Source organism: Echinops telfairi, unplaced genomic scaffold, assembly GCF_000313985.2.
Source record: "Echinops telfairi isolate 266 unplaced genomic scaffold, ASM31398v2 ScPeMD7_5592;HRSCAF=6446, whole genome shotgun sequence".
Taxonomy (NCBI): Eukaryota; Metazoa; Chordata; class Mammalia; order Afrosoricida; family Tenrecidae; genus Echinops; species Echinops telfairi.
In genome coordinates this window covers 54,717,382-54,728,061 of record NW_022109491.1, presented here as the reverse complement: position 1 = coordinate 54,728,061, position 10,680 = coordinate 54,717,382, and the positions used below count along the sequence as shown (strand labels likewise).

General features: G+C 40.8%; 1 protein-coding gene across 1 annotated transcript in view; it reads left to right on the top strand.

Annotated features, from left to right (window-relative positions):
* The window catches only part of NTM (neurotrimin), a 1,335,738-nt gene that overhangs the window by 580,200 nt on the left and 744,858 nt on the right, over positions 1–10,680 (top strand). The window lies entirely within an intron of this gene.

The window sequence follows — 10,680 nt, the reverse complement described above, 5'->3', positions numbered from 1 at the left end:
TCAGTATTATACTGCACCCTAACTGGCTCATCTCTTCCTATTGACCCTTCTCTAAGGGGATGTCCAATTGTCTACAGATTGGGCTTTGGGTCTCCACGCCACACTCCCCCTCATTCACATTGATATGATTTTTTCCTATGGGTCTTTAATGCCTGAGCCTGATACCTGCTCCCATAGATACCTCATGATGCCACAAGGTGGTGTGCTTCTTCCATGTGGACTTTGTAGCTTCTCAGCTAGATGACCACGTGTTTATCTTCAAGCCTTTAAAAGCCCAGACTCTATATCTTTTGATAGCCAGGAACCATCAGCTTTCTTCACCACATTTGCTTATGTACGCATTTTGTCTTCAGCGTTTATGTTGGGAAGGTGAGCATCATGGAATGCCAGGTTATTAAAACAAAGTATTCTTGTGTTGAGGGAGTCCTTGAGTAGAGGCCCAAAGTCCATCTGCTACCTTAATACTTAACATATAAATATATGCACATAGCTCTATTTCCCTATCATTATATATAAATATATTTACATGTGTACAGGCTTGTATTTAGACCTCTGTAAATGTCCTTTGTCTCTTAGTTCTTTCCTCTAATTCCTTTCACTTTCCCCTTGTCCCAGTATCATGTTCAGCCTTCGTTTTGGGTTTCAGTAATTCCTCTAGGCTACATTGCCCTGAATCAAACCCCACCAGACACCCTGTCCCCTCCATGTCCTCAGTGTCATCGATTTTAGATCATTTGTTTTTCCCTGTCCCGGGGTTGGTTGACACCCTATTTCTTCTCCTGCCTCCCTCTCTCCTGTGTCCCCACCGGAACCGTTGGTCCCGATGTTTTATCCTCTGGATTGTTTATCCCATCTATCTTATCTAAATAGACACGCTAAGACAATAATAAGCACAAAGGCAAGACAGAGCAAAGCCAAACAAGAAAAGAAAACAGAAAAGCAAAACAACAGCAGAACCAAAGACAAACAAAGAAAAGCCTATAAATAGTTCCAAGTCTGTTTGCTGACCTATAGGAGTATTTTCCAGTGTAGTCTGATGGGGTGCCATGCCCTGGCCCCAAAGTCTATTTTTGGTGTTCCCTAGGGACTTTATGGCTTTGCACCCCTTACGGCTATGTTGCACGCCTCAGTGTTTCGCCCCAGTGTGGTGGGGTCAAATCAGGCACAATTCTGCACTATGCCTCCAGCATTGACCCCCATAGTGCTGTAGGTCAGTAAGAGACGTCGGGTCTTATGGTGGGGCCGGTCCTATGGTCCTCTCTGTGCATTGGCTGCTCTGGGCAGGAATATCGTCCTCAGGCCTTGGTGGGCCAGGATGTGCTCCACCCTCTCTCCTTCCCTTAAGACACAGATTCTGAGGACATAAAAAAGTCATGCATTTCCTTCAAGAAATTAAGACTCATACAGAGAAAGTAAAAGTCAACTGAAAGAGATATACACAAGATTCAAAACAAAGGAGCATGAGGTCTGCTAGGTTGAGTTAAGCTCATCAGGGAAGGTATCAATGAGTTTAGCATTGACATATGTTAGACTCCGTATAGGGTCGAGAGGACTTCCCCAGTGTGGGAAACACCTCCTAGAAACCTGTACGAAACCATTAGACTGGTGAACAGCCCCCATCGGAGAAGAAAATGTAAGAATACTTTTTAAAATGGAGGAAAGGGTCAAGTATATGTGAACATGCACATGGATACATAAACACGTATCCGGAAGCACCATGGGAGGGGAAATCAGGCCAGCACCATGAAGGCAGGCAGATCTGACTTGCAAGTCTAGCTTCTTGCTCTCGTCTCAACATCCTGCTCTCTAAAATAAGATACATTATATCTACTGAGCTGTGCTGATGTTATTAGAGATGTGTATTTCATTTCCTATGTCCCCAAACATTAAGCAATAAATACGTACACATGTGCTAAGTGGATGCATCAGCTCTGGTGCACACCCTCACGATTCTAATACAAATAATGTATGCAGCTAGAGAGTTGTATTGATTGATTGATTGAGTTGGCAATGCACTCTCACAGGTTAACTTCTTGAAGTCCACTCCTGACTTCCAGAAGAGCTGTCTTTGAAAGAATAGTGCAGCCATCAAGATGACCAAGAAACAATGGGACCAATGAGCAAATAAGCGGCTCCTCCCTCCAACCTCACAATTCACTGGGAACAGCTGGTGTCGCTGCGCTTCCCCATAGTACGCTCTAGTGCTCAGGTGTCTGCAGATTCCAGGGGTGTTGGCAGCCACTTATATAGGACCATGCCTTCTGTGGCAGCCACATGCTCCCATGTGACATAGGGAGTGTTTCGTGACCGCTAGCCAGGAGGAAACAATAGGACATGGAGTACAGCTGCCATGTTTCAGGGTTATGCTCAGTCCATCAAATTACAGTCACCATAGTTTCAGAGTTTACTAGATACACCGCCCTCCCACCCAAATACCCACACCCAGGTTCCAGCGGCTATCTCAGTTTTATTGCTGTGATATCTCCATTCCATTTTAAAGAACTCTCTGATTATGATCCGAAGTAGCTGTAATCTGGTGTCAACCAGCAATTCCTATGAACAGTGCCAAGATAAAGCCTCACGTCCTCTCAGTTCTTGTCAAAGATGTTAGCTGGGGTGCCAAGCGAGGCAGCGGCTGCCTTGACTCTGCCCAGGGGCAGGTAAGCTATTGGGCTCCAGTGACTCTCCTTCTGCATCACCCACAAGATCTGCTTCCAAACTCCTGCTTGACGTCCATATGTGTTTTCATAGAAGGTTAATGCATACGTGAATACACAACTTTTTGATTTATTGGCTTTGTGAGCTCATCACTCTTTTCTTTAAATTAAAACTCCCTCCAGATGGGAATCTGTGACACAGATTTATTGATCTGCAATAAAACCTCACTCATAATCTCTACAGCTGCCCATCCATCTTCTCTAGAAAGAGGGTTCATTACTCTGGATGTCCCAAGAATGAAAGCAAGAAGCTAACTTTCTTCCTTTGTTCCCTGCCTGCCCCTCCTTGGCTGTCTGCTTCTCTCCTCCCTCCCTTTCTTGGCCCTCCTGCTTTTCCGTTATGCTGCCAGCTGAATTCCAATGAGAAGGAATTTCTCTATTCTATCATATTCTCTTTTATTTTCAATTCGTGCCACTATGACTGAAGATAGCCCAGCTTTTTGTAGTTATTTCATGCCAATGCCCCCAAATATGCCCTGACTTGAATGTGTTGTGACATTCAGTCCAATTCCTGGAGGCATGTCAATAACCCAATTCGCTACTCTGCTCCTTCCAGATGGGTCTGTACTCTCTGATTTGGACAAGTGACTATGGACTCAAAGATGAGTGTAGTTATTTTTATAAGGATATCTGAGAAAACAGAATGATGGAAGTCAAATAGAATGGCAGGTGGGCAGTCCCAGGGTTGTGGCTGAACAGAATAAGTCTAGATAAAGAATGTTTACCATTTTGTGCTTTGTTGGGTCCAAAAAGCCCTCTTATTTATTGCCTCGGTGATATTCGCAGGCAGCCACACAATGTAGGATGCTTTCTTGGGTCTGCAGATATCTTGGTCAGTGTACCAGGAAGCAAAAGTAACTGCTATCTCAAAATCAACTGGAGGAAGGGGAAAGACACTATTGGAATCATCAGAAGGATAGCCTAGTCCAGTGGAGTATCTCTTCAGAGCACTGAAAGTATCTTGAGTTTCCCAAATGGAAAAGAAATGGTTATCATCCAGTCAAATGGCTTTCAACGACAGTGCCTTGTTACTGGTGTGCTGCAGCCAGCTGGCTGGTGTAAGGCAACCTCCCAACAGGTCACAAATATTTGTTCATTTGAATAATAAAATCCTGAAGTTTGAAAATGAATGCTTTTAAAAATTAAATAGAACAGATTTAAGGTTGTCCTTATGGTAATGTTATTTTCATTCATATAACTTAAGATGTTCCTTCTTCGGTAGGAATGAGATGAGCTAACCTGCCCTGAATCGCCGCTGAACCTAGTGTCTGTGGGGCATATGACTAGTGCCTGTCACTGGGAATAAAGCCTCCCTGTCCTAGTTTATCCATCTCTTCTGTGCAAAGTAACTGTCCTTTGAAGACCCCAAAGTGCTCATCTTTGTATCCTCTTAGCATGATGAAAAATGCAGCTTGTCACCCTTATTTAAAAACACCCACGTCAGAACCCAGATCGACAGCAGTCATTGCCAGAGTCAAGATTTGAACCCAACTACTTGAATTAGCATCCCAGGGTTCACTTTCCACTCACCCTTACTTCCTCTAAGGGTAGAGGTTAGGAACAGGTGGAGGTAGAGAGAGTCAGAAATGAATCACCATCTATCACCATAATCAAGAAGCTGCCCCAAGCAGGTTTAATCACCCTGTGTAGAGATGATGCAGAGCAAGTTTATGCAGTGAGCAGGTTGACACAGCTGATTGATGTCAACTATGGCATGATATAGATTGTAAAGCAGGGATATTTAATGGTGCAACTCTATGGCAGGCTTAGAAGTGAGTTGCTGCAGTGAAGGGTGATGGATGGACTCATTTGCATGTGAAATTGCCAATGTCATTGACAGCACTGGTATGTAAGGAGAAGATAAGAGGCACGTTGCAAGATTCACTCGTCTTCATATTGGAACATTAAAATGCAGTAGTGGCAGCATCTGGACTTAGCAAGGCCTTTAAAGATACAATTATTGTTCACCTTTTAGTTCTGAGATATTCAACAATATTTTAAAAGGTTGAACACACTCCGACCCCACAAGAGGTCAGAAACAACCACTTTATTATGATCACCGATACTGTGGGTCAGGAATTCAATCAACCTCTAGGGAGGATGTAGGGGTTTAGAGCAGTGTAGACACTAAGTTACAGATGTCAGTGCCTAACACTGGGTCCATAAATACAAAGAGCTTAGGGTCAAGATGCTCTAGATACCAGTGTGTCTACTGTACATGGACTGTTTTATTTTCAAACGGGAAGCGAAGAGGCAGATTCTTCATGTGATCATTTCTCCTACTCATTCGCTCTCCCCAGATCTGGCCCCAGTCCAAACCAAGAGGCATCCCTTCCTTAGCGGTGCCTCTTGGTCTGGTGTTCCCTCACAGCATGATCACCCACATGCCTCTCCTCTCCTATCACAGGCGTCCTCGAGCCTCCAAAGCAGAAAGCACGAGCTCCTCCCAGGATCTAGAGCAGTGCTTCTCCACCTTCCTAATACCACGACTCTTTAATTCAGTTCCTCATGTGGTGGTGACCCCCAACCATAACATTATTTTCATGGCTACTTCAGAACTGTAATTTTGTTACATTTATGAATCACCATGTACATATCTTATATACAGGGTACTTTCATTGCTACAAATTGAACATAATTAAAGCATAGTGATTCATCACAAAAACAATATGTAATTATATGTTGTGAAAGATTTATTTCTAATGACAAAGCAATGAAATTTTGTCTTGAAGTATGGTGTAGCATGGGTAACAGTCTTCACACCAGGTCCTCTTGGTGGGCTTATCTGCATGTGGGCGGATCTGCCTGGAGACGGATAGAGGAGTGGTGGTGTCTCGGTTCCTAAGACCACTGGAAATAGGTGTTTTCCGATGGTCTTAGGCGACCCCTGTGAAAGGGTCCTTCGACCCCCCAAAGGGGTCACGACCCACAGGTTGAGAAGCACTGATCTAGATTCTTGCTCAGTCAATAGGACTTCTCATTTAAGAACCAAAAAGGAAGCCTAGATCCCCCATCAGGCTTTGTCTCTGGCTCATTTGCACCACTGAGGAGATTAGAGTGTGGCCAACGAGGGGTCCCTTCCCCTGGAAACCCTATTAAAATGCAGTGCTGACCATAGAGCTGTCCTCTTGACTCCCATGGTGCAAGTCTTCTGAGCTCAGATGGTGAGGAGATGTAGAAGACTGAATGTATCCTTCACTATCAGATGGTTCTGGAGCACAAGACACCTAGCCTATGATCCAGGGCTTCTGCAGGAGGGGCACCGGTGCTACGGAAGAGGCACCAGTGCTACAGAAGACTTAGTCTGGGCAAAGGAGTTGGCCAGGATGTCTTTTGAAATATTTATTATTTTGGAACTTTTGTCTCAGTAACCTTTTAGAGTGTGTCTGATTTTTATTTCACAATCTAGAATCAGGTGCTATCAGAATCCCACAGCTCATTTCTCCCATAACTATCAATTCTTCTGGCATCACAGGAGAGAAAGCTGTATCTCTCTAGCACAGCATGGAGTTCAAGGCCTTCCAGGACTGCACTAGAAGAAAACAGACTCCATGGACAATCTCAATGTCCATTCCTGCCTTCTGGCCCCATCAGTCTCTGTCTTCTGCTCTCTATCCTACTTGAGCTCATAGATGAGTGTGGCTGCCGTTAGGAACCACTGAACAAGAACACTCACCTTTCCACTCTTGGAAGTGGGGCAGATGTGCCTCTGTTCCAAACCACCTCACCCTCTGTCCCTCTCCTTCACCATATTACCATCCTCAGGCTGATATATATATTCTTAAATATGCATGAGCCTGTATGTCACTATACTTAGGGTCATCATTAGATAGATAGATAGATAGATAGATGATAGATAGATAGATAGATAGATAGATAGATAGATAGATAGATAGATAGATAGATAAAGATAGATAGAGAGACAGATGGATAGATAGATATAGACATAGACCTAGAAGTGAAATTGCTGGGTAACATAGTAATCAATTGTTAAGCTTTGGAGGAACTTTTATACTCTTTTCCATGACAGCTCACCATTTTACATTATCATCCTGGATAATAGATAAGAAATGAGGATTCTGATCCCTCTAGTTCCTTGCTAACATTTGTTATTTTTCGTCCTTTGGATTATTTCCATTCTAGTTGGAATGCAGTGGAGTCTCATTGTACTCGTGATTTATATCTCTTTAATGGCTAATAATAAAAATGAGTATCCTTCATGTGAGTTTGTTCACTGTTTCCATAGCCTCTTTGGGAAAGTTTCTGTTCATTCCTTTGCTTATTTCTTTATTGGGTTATTTGCCTTTTTGTTGTTAAGTTGTAGAAATTTCATTTATATTTTAGATATTAGACACTTGTCACTTAACCCTTCCCAAATATTTACTGTCAGTTTGTAAATTGTCTTTTTGCTCTTTTCCTTAACTTATTTATTTATTTATTTTATGAGATCCCAATTCTCAGTACATTCTTTGTTGCTCTTGATAATCTATCAATTAAAAAAGTTAGGTCCCCATAATTTGATCCTTTATTACATTGAATATTTAAGTCCTTGAGTCAGTGAATTAGTTTTTGTGTATAGTATGGTAGGGTATGGATCTTGGTTCTTTTTCTTCATGTGGAAATACAATTTTGCTAGTAACATTTGTTGACACGATCCTTCTTTCTCTGTTGAAAGGACATAGTGTCCTTGTGAAAAATCAATCGACTATAGATGTATTGATGTATGCCTGTGCTTTCAATTCTATGCCATTGACATATCCTTCTATCACAAAACCAATCCCGAGCTGTTTGGAAGTTGGATGTATGGGTCTTTCTAATTTGTTCTTCTTCAAAACTATTTTGGCTCTTTGGGGGTGATTGTCTTTCAATATAAAGTTGAAAATTCACTCATATTTCTAAAAAAGAAAATGCTGTTGGAATTTTTTATCTAGATTGTATTGAATCTATAAATTACTTTGAGTAGAATTAACATTTTGACTGTACTAAGTCGTCCAATCCCTGAACACTGAGTGGCTTTCATTTATGGAGATCTTTTTCAGTCTCTTTAGTCATGTTTGATCATTTTCATTTTATGTCTTTCACATTCCAACCTGAGTATATTCCAGGCATTTTATTCTCTTAAAAGTAATTGTTAATGACATTATTTTCTTAAGCACATTTTCAGATTTTCGATTAAAATGGTGTGCGGAAAACTAACTTATTTTTATGTGATGGACTTGTTTCCTATTATCATCTCAACTTCTCCTTTTAGCCCTAGAAGCTTTTGAGTGTGTTCTTTGCAATTTATATAGATATAAGATCATATCTTCTCTGATTAGTGATAGTTTTACTTCTTCCTTTTCAATTTATCTATGTTTTATTTCTTTTTCTTGCCTTAATACTCTGGATAGGACGTCCAATATAATATTGAACAGAAATAATGAGAGCACGCATCCTTGTCTTTCTTCTGTGTTCAGTGAGAAAATGCTCCATCTTTCTCCATTAAGTATAATGTTAACTGTTGATTTTTCATAAACTCCTTTAATCATATTGAGACACATTCCTTTTAATATCATCTTCTAGACAGATGTTTATCATGAAAGGGCATTGGACTTTATCAAATTCCTTGTTCTGGGTCAAATTGGCATAATATAATGTGGTTCTTTTTCTTTGTTCTTTAATATGGTGTGTTACATTGATCAATTTTATAATATTGAAATATCTTTGCATTCTAGGGATAAATCCCACTGATGATCGTGCATGATTGTTTTAAGATGTTGATGGATTCACTTTAGTAGTGTTTTGTTGACCATTTCGACATTTAGATTCAAAAGGAGCAGCATTCATATCCGTTTGTCCTATTGTGGTAGCTTGTGCGTTGCTGTGATGCAATGCCATTGGTATTTCAAATGCCAGTGGGGTTGCCATGGTGGAGAGATTTCAGTAGAGCTTTAAGACCAAGAGTAACCAGGAAGAGGGACCTGGCAGTCTACTTCTAAAACTAAGACCAATGAAAACCTTAATAACAGCAGTACAACAATGTCTAATGTAAGGCTGGAAGATAAGCCCTCACATTGGAAAGTACTCAAACTATGACTGGGGATGAGCTGTAACCTCAAGAGAGAGTCGGCCTGATGGATGTGCCCAGAGTAAAGCTCTTAGGACCCATGTCGCATGAGAAAGCATAACTGAAAGTGAGGAGAAACACGTGAAAAATCCATTAAAATTAAAACACAGAATCTACTAAGGTACAGATGTAGGAAAATCGGGAGTTGTCAAATATTAAATGGAATGCATAAAGATTGATATCCTAAGCATTAGTGAGCTGCAAAGGACAAGACTGGACATTTCTAATCAAGTAACCCTATGGTCCACTGTGCAGGGAACAACAGCTTGCGGAATGGTGTCACGTTCATCATCAAAAACGACTTTTCAAGTCCTGAAGTACAATGCTGTCAATGATAGGGTAAAACCCATACACCTTCCCCAAAAGATCATTTAATACAACTACTATTCAGATGTATGCAGGCCAGCAATGCCAAAGATGAAGAAAGTAAAGCTCTTTAGCAATTTCTGCAGCCTGAAATTGATCCAATATGCAATCAAGATGCATTTATAATTACTAGGGATTTGGATGCAAGTTAGAAATAGGGACAGACTAGTATGTAGAAAATAGGGTCTAGGTGATAGAAACGCCGGTGGGGATTGCATGCTAGACTTTCGTAAGAGAGATGCCCTATTCATTACAAACATATTTCTTAACAACATAAGGTGTGACTATGCATATGAATCACACTATATGGAATCCCAGGAATCAAAATGATACATTTATAAAAAGAGAATCAAAAGAGAACCCACCAATCAGGGAAGGAAAAAAAATAGCAACAGAGCAGTAGACAAGGGACTCATCTCGAAAACTTGTAGGAAACTGCAAGACCTCAATAGGAAAAAAATACCCTGCCCAACGTCTCCCTTCACCCACTTTTCTGTTGTCCATCCCCCAGGGAGGAGGTCCCATGTAGATCCTTGTAATCGGCTGCTCCTTTCCAAACCACCCTCTCTACGCTCCCAGGGAAAGATATGACAAAATAATAATTTATAAATTATCAAGGGTTCATGAAGGAGGGGGGAGTAGGGAGGGAGGGGGGAAATGAGGAGCTGATGCCAGGGGCTTAAGTGGAGAGCAAATGTTTTGAGAATGATGAGAGCAATGAATATACAAATGCGCTTTACACAATTGATATGTGTATGGATTGTGATAAGAGTTGTATGAGCCCCTAATAAAATGATTTTTTTAAAAAGCGTTGCCGTCTGGAAATCCACAGGGGCAGTTCTACCCTGTCCTGTAGAGTTGTCCTGAGTCAGCATCAAATCAATGGCCGTGAGCTTTGTTTGGGGATGTATTATAGATTGCTTATCCTCCTTTTTGCTGATGGACATTTTGGTTACTTCAACCTTTGGGTTCTTGTGAATAGTGCTATGATGAACGTAGGTATGTATAGATATCTCTCTGTTGCAATATATTTCTCTTATTTTTATTTCTTTAGCATATATATCAAGGAGCGAGATTGTTGGATGATATAGGACTTCTATTTCCAACGTTTTAAGGAAGCACGGTATCATTATTCCACAGTGGTTACACCAGTATGCAATCCCACCAGGAGTATATGAGTGTTCCACAGCTTGGCAAGCATTTATTGTTTTTTGAACTTTGCTATTAATGACAAAAAATTATGCTGTGCATTAGTTAATAATATCCATATTTTGTTACCTAATTACTCCTACATTGCTACAAAAGAGTGTATTGATAACCTATTAAGTTTAAGGCACTATGTTAGATAAAGAGGACACAAACATAAATAAGAGTCCTTCCTATAATCAAATAAAGAAAACCGATGCAGAATTAATGCCATGAATATAGTTCATGAAAAGGTTTTAATAAAGGATGTTCGGATAAAATTGGGATTGGCTTTGACAGCACAGC